Genomic DNA, 18,192 nt, shown 5'->3' with positions numbered 1-18,192 from the left:
TGAAAGCCTGTGTATGCCTCTCGAGGCTCCCTACCAAATAGATTTTAATAGCCTGAATCCCTCCCACAAACACAGTTGGATACTCTACTGGGCAATGAAGTTTAAAGGTTGGAGAGGCTCCAAATCTGGGCACAGAGAAATCTCAGTTTCATTGTCACAGACTATTAAAAAAAACAAAAACAAAAACAAAAAACAGCTTATTTCCAGTACCAGGCGAGCTGCTAAAGGCTTTTGTTATTTGTTAAGTAGTGCTGCACCCTTTAAAAAAAGCTTTGTGTGTGTGCAAAAAAAAAAGGTATGCCCTCTTTAATAGTCACTAGTGGCTGACTCATAATTTTAAGCATGAAAGACAGGGAGTCGATTTGGAACATGGTGTGTGCTGCTTCTGTCTCCCACGGTAACATCAAGTGCTATAACGAGCTGTTAAATGATGAATTCTGAGGGGTATGTGTTGAAAGGCACCATTTATGTTAAAGGCATCTAGGATCATTGAGGGAGCATGGATCAGAATGGCTTTTCCATGTAAGAGCAGGCAGGGGAGAAAGCCCAGCATGCCTGCAGGTGTTCCACTGGGTTGGTAGCAAAGCCCCTAGAAAATCCCCAAAGAGAAAGATGGAAGAGAGCGGAGTGTGATACGTGGATGTGTTGGTGCCCCCATAAAAGAGGTTTGCAGGAAGTAGAGTGGAATAGGCCACTGTGCTTGTTCACTTTGGCTTGACACATGCGAGCTGCCTAAAATCCACCCCATACTTTTTCTTAGGGTCTGTCATGGAGCTGAAATGCATCCCTCTTGGTAGATGGAGAATATCATATGCAAAATGAAGACCTGGGAATTTTCCTGCTATGTTCCTAGGCGCTGGACTGACATGGGAGAATTTTTAAACATGCGCTTTTAGAATCAAAATTAGTTTTCATGTCTGCAGAGACAAGGAGCCCATAGAAACTACCAACTGGCATTGCTGAGAATAATTATTGTCAAATTGAGTCCGTTGTGAATAGTCCTCATACATAATTGCCCCGGTTAGAATGAGCGCCAAAGAGGGTGTTTTAATATTTACTAACTCCCTGGTGAAGAAAGAAACCTTTTGCTTTATTAAAGGCGGTGGTGTTAGTAATTTGCAGATGGAAAGCATTAGTGATGTGCATGATAGATGGATTTTATAAGAAGACATTGTCCAGAAAAGATTATTCAGATTCCACCAGTGGCTTTCCTCTTTGTAGAAGTATTTAGACTTGAAGTCACAGCTTTCTTCTATTGAAAATACTTTGATTCTATGGGAAACCAGAGTCTGTGCAACTCTTTGTAGAAGTGTCTATATCATAATGTTTAGGTTATGTCAATATTTCATAATAGCCACGTCTTCTTTCAAGATTTCTCCCTACAAGGATAAGAGAACAAGCAGGACATGGTGCCTCATACCTGTAATCCCAGCACTCTGAGAGGCCAAGGCAGGAAGATCCCTTGAGCCCAAGAGTTCAAGACCAGCCTATGCAACATAGTGAGACATCCCTTGTCTCCAAATGGAGGAATTAGCCAGACATGGTGGTACGTGCCTGTGGTCCCACTTAGTTGGGTTGCTGAGATGGGAGGATTTCTTGAGCTCGGGAGGTGGAGGCCGCAGTGAGCCGTGATCACACCACTACACTCCAGCCTGGGTAACAGAGCAAAACCCTGTCTCAGAAAAAAAAAAGGGGGGGGGAGGGGGATTTAAAACAGGTGAAGAGAACAAGAGATCCATGCCTGTATTTAGTTTAAAAAACATACATTATGATTAGAAAAATAAAACTTCACTCAAGAGTGCTCACAGTTTGAGCCTCAGGTAGGATAGGGAATATGCTGCATTCAGGTCTTGGACATGAGTTCTTTTCAGATAGAATACATCATGGAGTTGAAGGGTAGGTGTGGGAAATTTCCAGCATCAGATCAAAGAACCTTAAGGGAGAGGGTCTGGACCAAGACTGGATGTTGCTAGACACTGCACAAGAGCCTCTGTTTTAGTCTTCTGCCTCCAATTTCCAGAGTTCTCACAGGAAAATGGCAATCTCTGTAAGTCTTTCTCATTTAGTACCCAAGTACTATGAAGACCATTGTTGTCTTGTGTTTTGGAGACCGTGATATCCCTGGAGACCATGATCTCACTGTCTTTGTTTCCATGGCCACAGAAGAGTCAGTCCGCAGGAGGAAGAGGATGAGGTGGTCCCATTGGCTTGGTCTAGGTCAAGTAATCCAATGCTGGCCCCTCAGGGGAGTCATCTGATTTTATTTTAAAGGTCTTTAGCTAGAGAGAATGTCAACTCTGTGTTGGCCTTCTATTTTTTGCCATTAGACATGAGCTTTCATACTGGGATGGAAAGGAGAAGCAGAAAAATTGTGTTATGAATTCCTCTCTCTCATCTGTGTCTCCTTCCCACTCCGAGAATACAGAATAACACATCAATCAATATAGCACAGTATTGAAGAATCTAAGCCAGTAGTTCTAGCCTGGCTTCAAATCACAGCTCTACCAACCATTCTTAGGTGAAACCTTAGGTGCCTCTCTAAGCTTCAGAGACTTCATTTGCAAAGTAATGAGTCTAAGAATGCCTAGCATATTGGGTTTTGGGTTTTAGCGAACACTGGGCACTTTGCACAGTCTTTGCCACTCGGCAAATGCCTGGGAAATGGACTGGGCTGCTGGTTGTGTTTCTGGCAGCTTCACCCCCTTGTTATCGGGCTTTGTGCTTGGATAACATTACTTATGGCCTCATATCTACACATCACCGTTTTCAGGGGAAGAGAGAGTGCACTGGACTTATGACTCTGTGTAAAAGTCTGGAGACCATGACATCACTGTCTTGTTTCCATGGCCACAGGAGAGCCAATCGGTGTAAGCAAGATTGGAGTGGTCTCATTGGCTTGGTCACATGAGCCAGTGCTCACCTGAGTGGGAGTCAGGCTGAAAGAGATTCCTACTGGAAAATAGAGGCTGATGGAAAGAACAGAAATAGGGAAAAGAAAAAAGATGCAGGATGTTCAGCATATGCCCAGCAGGCTTTGCAAATGGCCCATGTCCACCTTATAAAGGATCAACACTTGAAGGCATGGACTGCGTTGCTCTGTAAGCCCGTAGCTGTTGGTCATCAAGAATGAGCTTCACTATCATTAGATGAACCCAGAAATCAGCCCCAGGTGTCATGTTCCATCCAGTGCTCTTTCTGATTTTGAGCCACTTCGTGAAAGCTGTACCTTCCATCCTTTGGGGGATGCTCTTTGCTTAAAAAGGTGTTCAGAATGCCATTTGTAACACACACGCATACATGGGCAATCCCTTCCACCTCATCTTACCATATTCGTATGAATCTGACCTCCCGAACATCTCTGTAGCAGGGCGTGGAGGTTTAAGGGCTTCTTTGTCTTTCAGAGCATGGAAGGAGAGCCAGTCACCTTTCTTTTCTGCACATGTACCGATGCTACACTCCTTCCGTGCCAGGTTTAGTCCCCTACTGAGATCACACTTAGCTCAACTAAACGGTTTTCCATTTAAAAGCAGCCACCTATTCACAGTTTTTTGTAAATGTGCCCCAGCAGTTGAAAGGGTAGGCAGGGGTGCGGGTGTGCCTTTTTGGTATTCTCCTCACCACGCCTTTGTGTACCCCTCACATGTCCTTTGTCCGTCCCTAATTCATCTCTACCATGACCACAAAAGTGGTATCTCCTGAAGTGTTCAAGGATCCACTCTCCGCTGTAGTCATGCAGTTTCCAATAGTAACGATCATTATTTTTATCGGCATAGGAGGAAGGGGAAGAGGAGAAAAAGAGACAGAGACATGGAGAAAAAAGTGGAAGGAGGACATGAAGAAGGAAGAGGAGGAGGTGGAGAGGAGAAAGAGAAGAACAAAAACAAAACAACCAGAGAATCCACAGTGTAGTCGTGGCACGCGTCTGATCCAGGCTACAGGACTTTCTGAACAAGTCAAGGAAGGAAGAAAAGAAAAGGAAAAAAGCAGGAAAGAAGAGAAGGAGAGAAGTGAGCGTCTAGTGCAGGTTTACTGAGGTGCTAGGCACTGTGGTCAGAACTTTGATTTTCTCCTACAATGCTTAGTATGGCTGGACAAGATCAGTCATTTCGTTTTTCCCACTTTATAGATAAGGATGCTGAGACGTAGAGGCTTCGCTTACTTTTCTTTATTCTTCCTCCCCTGGCCCATCCATTTTATGCTCAGCTGCTCTGCGTGTCTTCATCAGACAGAATCCTTGTGCCCATCTTCTACTCAGACACCCCTCCGAACTTCCCAGTGGAGCATGACATAAAACCAAACATATGAGCCTGAGATTCAGAGTCCTCTCATTTCGGTCCTGGGCATATCTTTCGTAGAGTTTCAGACATGGCTAATAGGCTGTCTACCCTCTTCAGCTCATACTCAAATGACCAGTTACACTGTTCTCAAGTCTCCTCTTGAGACCAGATATTTATGAACCTCTGTTTAAATAGAACAGTTTTCTTCCAAAGAAGGCTTTTTATGGATCAAAATCATTCCATTATTCTCCTTGCCTACGGTGTTAAGTCCAAATACCTCTTTAATCTGCCTGCTTTCTCTTACTGCATTTCCCAAAACCTCGCCTGCCCTGACTTCCGCCTACCCCATACCTCCCTTGTGCTGAACTAATGTTAGCCGTAAACATACTTGCATCTGGTATCCTTTATCTGGAACACCTCCTTTATCTGCCTGAAGTCTCTCACCTATCCTCATTGCCTCCTGGGTGAATTTCACTCTATCCTTCAATACCTAGCTCAAATTTCAGTTTTGCAAATGTCCCTTGATTATTCCAGATGGAATGAGTTCACGAGACCTGTATTGTTTTTTTAGGTACTGGCACTGAAACACCTGAACCGTGTATTTAGACTTCCTGGCTTTATTTTGTATTTTATTTTGAGAAGGAGCATTGCTCTATCACCCAGGCTAGAGGGCAGTGGTGCAACCTTTGCCTCCTGGGTTCAAGCAATTCTCCTGCCTCAGCCTCCCAAGTAGCCAGGATTACAGGTGTGTGCCACCACACCTGGGTAATTTTTTTACTTTTAGTACAGACGGGGTTTTGCCATGTTGGCTAAACTGGTCTCAAACTCTTGTCTTCAGGCAAGACTTCCTGGCTTTACATTTTAGCTCTGCCTTCTGTGAAATGTGTGATTTTTAGATAAGCTGCTGTCTAGTCTCTCAGTTTCTTCATCTGTAAAATACACGCAGGCTTCAAACCCATGTCACATAGTTGTAAGGATAGTAAAAGGTAATCATGGAACACTTAACAGTACTCAGCAGTAGCACTCAACAGCCCCTGTTGTTGTTATGATCATTTTACGTTCTTATGTTTAAATGCCTATCGTTTCAGTGGAAAAATTTCTCAAGCATAAGGCTTGTTATTTTTTCATAACCCTAGCACTTTGCACACACACAGTAACTAGTTCATAAAACCCAACACTTTCATGGGATTGAAAAATCCTTTTTTATTGAACGAGGCATTGGAAGACAATACGTTGATTGTCAAGATTTCAGTAACATCGATCATTTGTGGTGCTAGCTGCAAATAAAATGAAAAATCTTACTTTCTCAGTTTTCATTCTGGTTTGAGATAACTTAGATAAAAATGCATATATAAACCAGTAATTTCACCAATAGTTAGTAGAGATATTTGCAATAGCAAAACCTGCCCAGGTATGGAGGATGGGCACATAGTGGGGTGTTATGGGAACATTGCATTTGGAAAAGAGCCTCAGTCTTGGCACCTTGAGATATTCCAGGGAAAACTACCCTCTTTCCTCAACAAATTTGCTCTAGGAGCAGAGATAAAGTAGCAGGCCAGGTCAGAAGCTGTGAACATAAATTCCTACTAGTGTATGCACCGACATAATGAGTGTTCCTTTTAGCCTCTGATTCCAAAGTGAGAGCTGGAAGTGTGTGCAAGGCTGTGTAACAGGATGTCCGGCTTGTTGTGGACCACTTGTGACCAAGAAATTTCCCAGTACATGCCGGTTCCTAATTTAGGTTCTTGGCTCACTTCTGACAAGCCACTTTATGGAAGGGCATGATGATATATGGCCTTACCCAGCTCCACAGCTCGCATTTTGACATCACCCACAATTCTGCATATTCAGTTTGCTCTGATCCAGAAATAACTGTTCTCCCTTCACCTTTAGTATTCAAGGTTGCATCCTGATCCCAATACATCTGTGTTTGGGGCAAAACTAGAGGGTCGTCAATTAATCTTAGGCATGACAGTTAATTACTCCCTCAAGTCGCTCTTTCTCCTTCTCTGCTGGACAGAGGTACAGTTCTCATTTCTGATACCAACGTCTCCTGTCTCCCAACTGGCTTCTCTTTGGCAGCACTTCTCACCTACACTGCTCAAGTAGGAGAGGATTTGAGGATTTATACTCAGGGGGAATTTAGAAGTGCTTTGTGTTTCAGAGAGTGCTTTGCTTGGGCATTAAATCCCTGCGGCCCTCAAAACCCCCCAGATAGTACTCAGTGGCTACAATAAAGTCTCCGTTTTCCTGTTCTCTCTTCTTGATGACAAACCCTGTCTTCCATGGTGGTTTCGGAATTATCCTCCCACCCTTTCTGCCACATCCCTTCACAGCCACGATTTTTCCAAGTTGTAAAGTTTCGGCTTTTCTTCTATTGGTTACTACCTTACTTTCCAATTCTTGAAAGTACATCACCAGAGATTGTATGAGACGTAAATGTCCTGTAGAGTCTGGGGCCTTAAGACTTGCGGTGATAGTGATGAGATGATGATAATGGTAGTGATGGTGACGTTAATTGTGATGATGGCCATTCTGCATTTTGGAGACATGAGACCCACTGAGTTGAGTGATGTTGTTGACGGCTCGCTGACTCTGTGAAGTTCTCGTCTGTGTTTGTAGAACCCATTCATGTTGTAGATTTCCTTATTGTCTCTTTTCACCCCTAACTGTCACCATTCCTGCAGTGGATAAAAATATGGATTTGTTTTTTATGAAATCTAAGTGGAACAGATTAATAGCCTGCCCTATGGTTTGTTAAATAAACTTGATAGGACTTTATTGATTACCTTGAGGGTTGTCTGGGCCAAACACTATATCCCATTTAAGAAACAAACGTTAGTTAAGAAAAGTTTTCATATGACTTGAGGAGGGAAAAGAAAATATTTCAAGATATGCAATTCCAGGCAAAGTGAGAGATTCATGGGTCAGTCCCAAGGCTTTCTGTGGCTGTCAAGTTGGCCGTCATGGGGAGGGATAAAGTGCACCAGTCAGGAGCCAGGTGATGACCCTGTGTTATTTCAGCTAATGTGTTTATGTTTTAGAGATGGGCACACTGAGGGTCATTCATTTTGTATACTTTTCTCTGAGTCACGTAGATCTGATCCCAATTCAGAATCATGCTCTGGCCCCTCCTGTGCTGGGAAAACACCCTGGGAAGGTGGAATTCAGCCCTTAACATTGTCCTAGTGTTTGCCTTAAGAACCACCCAGCATCACTGCTCTTTGAATTTTATTTATCTATCTGTTCTCTTGCAGAAGTAGTAAACATTGCACCCTGTTCTTTCCTGGACCCGGCAGACACAGGGATAGCATTTGGCCAGAGTTCAACTGTACAGTTATTTTCTTCCTGGCTTACCACCCAGTGGAGCCAGAAAATAAAGGGGGAAATATTTTCTCAGTGGGATCTCAAGGACCGTGAGAAGGTAAACGGTGAATTCTAACTACTGTCTCACTCTGGATAAGAAGCTGCCACCCACCATGCACAGGTGCAAAGTGGAAAGCTTGACTTGCCAACCCAGCCGAATGTCTCTGCGGTCAAGATGGGGTGGAGGGTGGGAATGGTCTGTGTAATTTATCTCTAAAGTGGAATTGATAATACCTGCCCTGCCTACCACACTGGGTTGAGTGAAGATGAAATGGGAATGTGTGTGGGAGTGCTTTGTGCAACAGAAAGGGTCAGATGAAATGACAATAGTCAGGTGATGCTGTTGTGTCACATTGCCATTGTGGTTAAGACTTCCTTTGAGAGAAGAGACACTGTACATTGGAATATAGCCCCACTTGCCATACAGTGCCCTCCACCTTGGAGAAATCTAGAGAATATTCATTTCTGATGGAAATTCTGCTGGGTGCAGTGGCTTATGCCTATAGTTGTAGCACTTTTTGAGAGGCCAACGCAGGCAGATACCTGAGGTCAGGAGTTTGAGACCAACCTGGCCAACATGATGAAACCCATCTGTATTAAAAATACAAACATTAGCCAGGTGTGGGTGCACACCTGCAATTCCAGCTGTTCATGAGGCTGAAGCAGGAGAATCACTGGAACCCAGGAGGCGGAGGTTGCAGCGAGCTGAGATCGGACTGCTGCACACCAGCCTGGGTGACAAGAGTGAAACTCCATCTTAAAAGAAATAACAATAAAGAAAAGAAAGTTCTGCAAGAACTGCCATTACCTGCCACCTACTGTATTAGCAACTCAGTAGATACTTTCTTATTTAGTATCTAAAGGCTTTGTTATCTTTATTTCATAGAACTGAGGGTTAGGAAGATTAAAGGACTTAACTCAAACTCAGGCAGTTAACATACGCCAGAACAGTGGATTTGACCCCATGCTCTTAACCGCCCTTCCACCATGACTGAGCAGGTGCTTTGGATCAGTAGGAATGGTAGTAAGCTATCAGTCTTTCTTCCTTCCTGGGACAGGCACAAAAATAAATATTGAGAACCCATGGGCATGTTTCCACCGTGCACCTGCTGAGCTTTCTTCTTTCATGACTAGAGACCAGGCCCTTTCAGTGAACTGCTTCATTTGGAGGTGCTTAGGGCTTCTTTATGGCGGTGTTTTGCAACTTGGAGTATGCAAACAACATTTCTTCTCTAAATAAAAAGCTTCTGAAGTGAAACTCCATCTTAAAAAGAAAAGAAAATTCTACTAAATTCAGTCTGGGCAGCCACAGAACCACAAATGAACTCCATCAGTTTTCAACCTGTGAGTGATCTTCTTTGGGTCAAGTGCGCGTCCCTTGATTTGGTGATATCAAGCCATCTGCTTAATAATACAACAAAGCGGGTCTAATGAGGCAGAGAGAACCCCGAGAAGGACTTTGAGGTGCTTTTGTCAGTAGAAAGTAGGCAGGCATTACTGAGAGAGAGAGAACAAAATTGCAATAAAATTTCTGTGAATACCCAGGGTTGGAAAGACTGTAGGGGAAAAAATAATAATTCCTGAGCCACTAGAGAGATGTAAATTGGCAGAAATTTTCTGAAGGGTAATTTGTCAATTTATATCAAAACCTTTTTACAATGTTTAGATCCTTTAATCAAGCAATTCCACGTACAGGAATAGTGGCTGGCAATAATCAGGCACGTGGGAAGCAGGCTTACTACATGCTCAAAATGGTGTTTTTCCATAATTGTGAATAAATGGGGGCAGAAAATACCTAACGATGGGTATTGCTTAAATTACAGCAAATAGGCGGTATGACAGGGATGCCTAGACTGTGTTGTTACCATTGCTCATTTGTCAAGGAAAAGGTTCGTGAGTCATTTTTTTTTTTTTTTTTTTTAATGGAGTCTCACTGTCACACAGGCTGGAGTACAGTGGTGCGATCTCGGCTCACTGCAACCTCTGCCTCCCGGGTTCAAGTGATTCCCCTGCCTCAGCCTCCTGAGTAGCTGGGAATACAGGTGCCCGCCACCACAGCCGGCTCATGCTTTTGTGTTTTCAGTGGAGGTGGAGTTTCACCATGTTGGCCAGGATGGTCTTGATCTCCTGACCTCGTGATCCGCCCGCCTCAGCCTTTCAAAGTGCTGGGATTACAGGCGTGAGCCATTGCGCCCGGCCACGTGCGCTTTTTTAAACAATGGATGTGTTCATTTCTAAAGCCCAAATATCCCTTTCTAACATTCCACTAATAATGACGTTTCTCCTTCTCATTTAATAACAATTAAACCTTTCCTTCTCTCTCTGCCTCCCTTTCTTTTCTTCCCCTTCCTTTCTGTCTCCGTTCTCCTCCCCTCCCTTTCCCTTCTACCTGCATCGTTCCTTTTTTTCCCCCGTTCCTTTCCCTTCACTTTCCCTTCACTTTCCCTTCTCCTTCCCCTTCCCTTCCTCTTCCCTTTCCTTAATCTTTCTTTTCCTTTCCTTCCCCTCTTTGTCTCTCTCTTTAATCTTTTTTCCTTAAAACACCAGCAGTCACGCATGTGAAGGCCCTATTCTGTTTCAAAGAAATACTTGCAGGCTAGCTGAGGAACTCTCTGGCTGAGTATAGCCTTGTTGGATAGCCAGAAAACAATTTTAAGAAATGCCGAATTTTGAGGAGTTGACTTTAGATGCACTGTGTAAGCATCATTTTTATCTCCCGTAGAATTGTGATTCTTAAAGCTAAATAGTGAGGAATCCTCATGTCTAAAAATGGAAGGCTTAGAGTTACGACTAGCAGATGAAGTCCTTTTCACTGGCCCATTTTAATCCTGTTTCGGTCTTGTTGAATTTGAGCTAAGGAAAGGGGAATACTTCTTTTGCAGGGCTAAGGAATTAAAAATTCAGCTCTCACTTTTCTCACCAAGGTTATCAACCAGCTTCTATAAAGCCAAATATTTGTTTTCTAGTGAAAGTGTTAGGATATTTGGCAGAGCAAAAATGTCCTTGCATCTAGAAAAACTGGTGTCTGTTTTCTTTGAATCAATTTCCAAAGATTATGCGGTACATTTTAATGGCACTCAGGGGATGTACTGTGTGTGTGTGTGTGTGTGTGTGTGTGTGTGTGTGTGTGTGTCTCTTAAAATGAGGATCAACATTTTATGTCTCCCAAGTAGATAAATCTCGGTCCTACCCCCAATGAAGACATCATAAAGCAAGGTGTTAATAATTCTGAAGTGATAGGAAGAAATGCCATAATTTCAGAGATGACATTTGCTAAAATATTGATGCCTTACCACCTTCCCATCTTGGATTAATTTTGACCCAAGCTGGCCATTCATCAGAAGATGCATAATACCATTAGTATTGGGAAGATTTAAAAAAAAAAAAGATATTTATGAAGACATCACCTTCAGTCAATGAAATAAGACAGTTAAAAGAGTGCAAAATATGCTTTGGCTTAGCATAAGGAAAGCAATTCTGGATAAAGCTATTTCTATTAATTTAGCTGACAGGAAGGTGTGAGAGTGGCTTGTAAAGTTAGATATGACCTGTTCAGAAACCATAACTTGGGTTGGCATTCAATAATGGGATTAATATTAATAACCAGGTTAATACTTAGCTACAGTACCCAAGAAACAGTGAACCATAAGAAGGGATATTTTGATAAAGGAGACCAGATTGTGTCTTCTCCTGCTTAACCCATTCTTAAGCCTTCCGTCTGCACTTATAATGCAGTCCAACCCCTTGCCTGGACCTGCAGGTTTTGTGGGGTGTAGCTCCTTCCTGCTCATGACATTCTGCTCTTTGTAGCCACACTCTCTTTCTTTCAATTAATTGACCCCAGCTAAGTTCATTTTGGACTCAGGGACTTTGCATGACTACTAACTTTGAGACAATGTTCTTCCAGTTCTCCAAAGAACCATCTCCTTATCTTTCAGCTCTCTAAGAAGCCATGGACCATCCTATGTGAGAAAACTCCTTCCTGGGAGTCACTAGCATTTAATACATTTATTCATATTTACTGCTCTGTTAAAAATCTTACGTATTTGTTTGAATTGTTCAATTGCGTTTTTCTGCCAACCGGAACATGCCGTGGGATGAGAATCTTTGTCTTTCTTACTCATCTCTCTTTGCTCAGCATGTGGAGGAATATCTGATAAAAAGCAGCTACTTAGGAACTATCTGAGGAGAGAAGGAAGAGGGGAAGAGAGACAGGGTTAGTATTGCCAATAAGTTGATAAAGCTACTGGCCATTTGGATGACAGATTTTTGGATGGTTTGCTGTGGAACTGACAAGAACTTACCGTTTTTTATGGCTAAGTAGTATTCCATGGTGTATATGCACCACATTTTCCTTGTCCAGTCTATCATTGATGGGTGTTTGGGTGGGTTCCAGGTCTTTGCTATTGCAAACAGTGCCGCAATGAATATTTGTGTGCATGTGTCCTGATAATAGAACAATTTATAATCCTTTGGGTATATACCCAGTAATGGGATTGCTGGGTCAAATGGAATTTCTGTTTCTAGGTCCTTGAGGAATTGACACACTGTCTTCCACAATGGTTGAACTAATTTATGCTGATTCCACGTATAAATGAGAACATGCAGTGTTTGAATTTTTGTGCCTGATTTACTTCAGTTGACACACTGATTTCCAGTTCAGTTTGTGTTGTTGCAAATGATTGGCTCTCATTCCTTTTTATGGCTGAATAATACTCCGTGACGTGTGTACCACACTTTCTGTATCCATTTATCTGTTGATGGGCACTTAGGTTATTTACAAATCTTTTTATGGCAGCAGTTTACAGTAGTTCCACAAAGCCACTTTCAAAGCATGTCTGTCTTCAGTTTTACCTTGTTACACATCAGGTTCCTAGTAAACATATAGGATGAGGGGAGGGATACCGCAAGGTTGTGAGCACAGTTCTTGGAGTTTGTTTTGTGCTAAGAAAAGCCTGTGGCGGATTGTGTTTGTGTTCTGGGACTGCCATCACAAAGGAGCACAGACTTCTCTCACACTTCCAGAGGCGTAAATCTGAAATCAAGGTGCCTGCCAGGTCCTGCTCCCTCTGAGGACTCGAGGAAAGAATCTTCCCTGGCTTTTCCATGTGGTTGTCCAGTGTCCAGTGGTTGCTGGCATCCTTGGCACTCCTTGGTGTATGTTGGCATTGCTCAACCTTCTTCCTCCATCACCTGGCTACTTCCTGGTGTATCTCCACATCTCCCTCTGTCAGGACAGTAGTCACTGGATTTAGGACCCACCCTAACCCGTATGTCCTCCTCTTAACTCATTCTATCTGCAAGGACTGTATTTCCAGATAAGGCCACTTCTGAGTATCTGGTAAGCATAAATTTTCAGAGAACACTCTTAACTCAATACAGCAATCTTCAAGTTGGTGGGAATAGGTGGGTTACTGTTTGCATAGGACATTCCCTCCCTCCACCTAAGTTATCAACACAAAACTGTAACATGCAGATACTTGGTCAACCTGTGTTTATTGGGAATTCCTTGCAAAGCATCGGGAACTGTAGTAAGTGTTAGAAGGCAAACAAGAAGATAAGTGCAATTCTAGTTTTCAGAACTGTGTGGTGTCACTGAGGAGCAGAGTGACATGCATGGAACCATCCCAGAATTATCAGATCCTAAACTTACCAGGGAGTACGTGATGTTAAGTTTGGAGAAGCACTTGATGAATTTGGGCTGGCATAGTTGAGTACACTTCCCTGGAACGAGAGTGTGAGCTGAGCCATGAAGTACTGGCAGGACCGTGAAGACACTGAGAAGTGATGCTGTAAGGTGTCTTCAAAGTCAGTAAAGATGTTTGTGCTTATGTCGGAGGCAAATGCCTGTTTCACTTTGTTGGTGTGTGCTGCTATAGTAATACCACCGACCTGGTAATTTATAAAGAACAGAAAATTATTTTTCATTTTTCTGGAGGCTGGGAAGTTCAGACTTGGGAAGTGTCAGATCAAGGCACCAGCAGGTGTCTGGAGAGAACCCCATCTCTACTTCCAAGATGGTGCGTTGTTGCTGTGTTTGCGGTGGGAGGAACGCTGTGCCTTTAGGTGGGGGAAGGAATGGAAAGGCTGAAAAAGGGTTTTGCTAGTTCTCTCCAGCCATTTTATAAGGTTGTGAATCCCATTCATGAGAGCTTCTGTCCCATAACTTAAACATTTCATAAAGGTAACTCACAACCAAGTTTCAACACATGAATTTTGGAGTGGACCCAAATGTTCAGACCGTAGCACACAGGAAATACCTATGTCTGCTACGAGCAGAGAAATAAGCAATGGAACTCTCAGTGGTTGAATGCAGGAAGTAAAGGTTCATGTAAAAATGACCCAGAGACATCCAGTATGACATTGGGAAACATGGAATTAAACACTTGGAAATGCTGTTCTCATCACTTATATGACCATGGTTACGTCCCTTGGATGTGTGATAGGGCAAGAAGATAAAGTGGGTCATGCAGTGTTTCTTTGAAATGGAATTAAATCAACATCCACCTCACCATATCATTCTTTAGTTTGGGGTTGAATGAATTAATTCCTGTGTTTAAAAAAGAGGGGGGTCACCCCAGTGTTACTGCCACCATTGAGTGATAGAGTATTGGATGTCCTATCGTGCTATTATGATTGGAACAAATGGAACCATTTGTCTTCCGCTACATGGGAGAGGGGTTAATATCAGGCACATCCAGTTACGTTGTGAAAGGCTCTGTTGTAATTAGTCTGAGTTGGATCATCAATCAAGAGGTTCTAGAAGTATAGGCAGCAGTGACACCACATTACTGTAGAAGGCAGTCATTCATGCTATAGCTTGTATAGCTTGAGACTTGTATATCAGGTCTCAAGCTAGATGCTTTATACACAATATCTCATTTAATTCTTAATGAAATACCCTAAGAGGTAGGTGGTATTACTATCCCCATTGTACATAAGAAGTGTAATCACAGATTAAATAAATTGTCCAAGATCACCTGCCTGTCCATTGACAGAAGAAAAATTCAAATCTGGAAATCCTACTTAAATCTGTGCTTCTAAATGTTGTTATTAACTGCTTCCCAAAGGAGTTTGACTGTATTTTTCCATTAGTCTCTTTGTACTTGTGACCTTTCTTTTTAAGTTATTTTATTTATTATTCAATATGTTAAAAAAACCTTTTAAAACATTCAAAAGTATGAAAAGGCATATAGAAGAAAAATAAGTCTCCTTTCAACTGATGATCTCTGAGTCTGAGTTTCCCTTTCCAGAAGTAATGATACTTTACCAGTTTCTTTTGAATTTTTTTGTATTTTGTGTCTATTTTCAGGAATATGTCGTCTTAGGTATATACTAACGAGTGTGTGTGTGTGTGTGTGCACACGTGCATGCTCACATGTATCCTTTCCTTCCCCTCTTCCCCATCAAAGTGATTTCTGTATAGGCTACTTTGTCCTTCACATAATGTATTTTTGGGGTTTGGGGATGTCTGTTTTGCCAGCCTGTGAAACACATGGATAAATATTCAAGCCAAATGTATAATTTTTATGAATTTTTGGTTATGTTTCTGTCTGCTCACAGCCTCATTACGCTACTTGAAATACATTTTTGTTTTATTATTTGGGGCCCTCTCAACTATAGTGACATGCACCTGCAGTGATATGGAGACCCCCACCCTTCTCTTGAGAACTGGTCTTGATTGTGTTGAAAGCCACGTATTAGAGACTGGAGAGCACATGGTTTATCCTACCAAGTCAGAGTCTGGAGTCTGTGACCCTGAGCTCAGAGCCTTGCAGGCGAGTTGATGGTTGCTACTCAGAGCTGCTGCCTCTGTAGGGTACGGATGTGTGGATGCAAACAGCAGAGGCTCTCATAAGGATCCAGGTCTCTTTATGCACAGTTCAAAAGAGTGGCCACACCACTCCGTCAAGATTCCACACTTGATCCACCTTCTTCTCCCTTTGCTGTCCCCTTTCCTATGCCTTAGCTGAACTGTCATTTCCTGTTCATGTTTCCTGCTTTCCTTATCCTGTACTTTGATTTACATGAATTTCTCTGCCTTGAATTTCCTTCCACTCCACATTACATACTTTCCATCCTCAAAGATGAACAGACTCTGTGGCCTTCAGAAACCCTTTCCTGATTTACCCAACTGCAATCCTTCCCTTTCTTTTACTTAAACCTTGATTCTGTTTTATTTATCTTTAGCACCTTTGCCCTCCCCTCATAAATTGTCCTGCTCATAATAGTTGCTCAATAAGTATTTGGTACCAATCCCATGGAAATACCAACATGTGTGTGCTTGCCCTTCAGCTCTCAGAGACAACTAGACTTCCACTTTCCAAACTTAGGATGCCTCAGTCATTAGAGAATTGACAAGCTGCCTAACTGTTTGAACAGTCTCCAGCGCATTATAAATATTTGGATAAATCCACCATCAGTGCATAGTCATTGCAGAGCCAATAAAACATGACCTTGACTTTCTCCTCTTTGTTTGCGTGTACCCTAAAGCATCATCTCCAAAGGCAACAGGAGCAAATGGCGAACAGCTGGGCAGAGCAAGTGTCCTTCACACATCCTATATTTGGAACTGGTGGAAATAGCCAGTATGCTTCTGTGTCTGTTTAACAGGATAGATAAGATTTGAAAAATATATCTTCACTGTGAGCCCCCCGTGGGCAGGGTCTCATCTTGATATCACTTGCACTAGGCATTGAGTAGGGCAGTTTCTCAACCATACCACTACTGATATTTGGGACCAGCTACTTCTTGGTCCAGGGGAGTTATCCTGTGCACTCTAGAATGTTTACCTCACCTTGCCATCAGCCCGCTAGGTGACAGAGCATGCCACACCCCACCTCCCATCCCAGGCCACGCTGTGCCAAACAAAATGTCTCCAGGCATTGCCACATGTGTCCTGGTGGAAGAAATTGGTGTAGGAACTTGAAGACTATTTATTGAATGAACCCGTAGGATGATCAGTGTTTGAACTTGATCACTTTCCTTTCCATTTCTCTACATGAAGAACAATCCAACTTGGCAGGTTTGCAAGAGAAACACCTTTACTCAATACCCAATTAATTTTACTCAATATCTAATTAATTGGTTAAGATAAAAAAAAAAACAGCTTGCTGTAAACCACCCCCAAATTCTAGCTGCCACCTTGTTATACTTTAAAATGTGGTGAATTTGTGCCTCCGTCTGTTACCCGATCTATGTAACTTGATATTTTCTAAGAAGTACCCTATTAAAGAGGGTTGTTTTCATTGTGTACTTGTTTTCAAATAAAAGCATATTGCATTGATGGTAAGCTCTACTATGCATAAAAAATAATTTACCCTGGCCAGGTGTGGTGGCTCACACCTGTAGTCCCAGCACTTTGGGAGGCCGAGGCAGGCAGATTTAGTTCAGGAGTTTGAGACCAGCCTGGCCAACTTGGTGAAACCCCATCTCTACTAAAAATACAAAAAAATGGTCGGGTATGGAGGCACACACCTGTAATCCCAGATACCCGAGAGACTAAGGCAGGATTATCGCTTGAACCCAGGAGGCAGAAGGTATAGCGAGCTGGCGTTTTACTACTGCGCTCCAGCCTGGGTGACAGAGCAAGACTTCGTCTCAAATAATAATAATAATTTATCTTAAACATAACATTGAGCCAGCTGTTTTCGCTGGTAGCACAGCTATGGCATGAAGTAAGGTAAATGTATACTAAAATCAGAACCGTTGATGATTTATTGCTAAATAACTTCATGGACTCCACAACATGTATGGAAGCAAGTATGTAAAGTTGTACAAAATACCCAGTTGTATTAACACTTGGGAATCTGAACTGCATGTCTTGTTGATATTTCTTTAACATTTTTATTAAACACTAGTTTACTGAACAGTCTCAGCTCAGTGAGTTATCAACATGACAGGACTTTTTCTCCACTCACTGTTGCCAGATTCACAGAGTTGCCTATTCTTCCCTTTCCCATAATAATATCTCAGACAGATTTTTCAACTTTCGGATCCCTTTTGGTTATTAGTGTTTAGTCTCAGTGGGCATTTATGCCCCCATCATTTTCTTTTTCAAAGTAGCTGTTTTACAATGTGTTTAAAATTTCTTTTCTCCCCTTGCCAGACACGTAGCTTCCAAAAAGGAGAGTGTGTGTGGTGTTTTTCATTCCCCCCCCCTTCTTTTATCTTGGAATGAAGAGGGAGGACTTTGTATGACTTTGAGGCATTCTTTCCTTTCATCTTCTGGCCCTCTAGATCTGCTGAAGTTTGGGGGCAGGAAAGAAGAGGCAAAGAGTCACAGCTCTCGGGTTCAACAGTATGGTCGCATTCCTGTTATTTGCTGTGGTGAGCATGAGTGAGTTTACTGTCACTCATGTAGCTCCAGCAGAAACAGCTGAGCTCCAGCCGGTTTGCTGGTATGTTCCAAAAGCTCATCTGGAAGGTGGGCAGGCAGCAGGCTGTAGCCACGTTGCTGCTACTTGCCTACTTTTTTTGTTGAAAATACCCAATTTTTTTTTTCTTTCTCATGATGTGTAAGTATCACAGATACCTCAGGTAAACACCC

The 18,192-nt window shown here is 42.5% G+C and overlaps 1 protein-coding gene and 1 long non-coding RNA gene across 2 annotated transcripts in view; both read left to right on the top strand.

Moving 5' to 3' along the window:
• RBFOX1 (RNA binding fox-1 homolog 1) overlaps positions 1 to 18,192 on the top strand; it is a 2,539,409-nt gene that overhangs the window by 1,315,740 nt on the left and 1,205,477 nt on the right.
• Positions 1 to 18,192, top strand: part of LOC141580675 (uncharacterized) — an 87,428-nt gene that overhangs the window by 45,574 nt on the left and 23,662 nt on the right. The window contains exon 2 of the long non-coding RNA XR_012512988.1: positions 3,774 to 18,192. This exon is cut by the window's right edge and continues 23,662 nt beyond it. This is a non-coding gene — a long non-coding RNA (uncharacterized LOC141580675). The remainder of the gene's footprint in view (positions 1 to 3,773) is intronic.

The sequence above is a fragment of the Saimiri boliviensis genome, chromosome 12, assembly GCF_048565385.1.
Source record: "Saimiri boliviensis isolate mSaiBol1 chromosome 12, mSaiBol1.pri, whole genome shotgun sequence".
Lineage (NCBI taxonomy): Eukaryota > Metazoa > Chordata > Mammalia > Primates > Cebidae > Saimiri > Saimiri boliviensis.
This window is presented reverse-complemented; position numbering and strand designations above follow the sequence as displayed.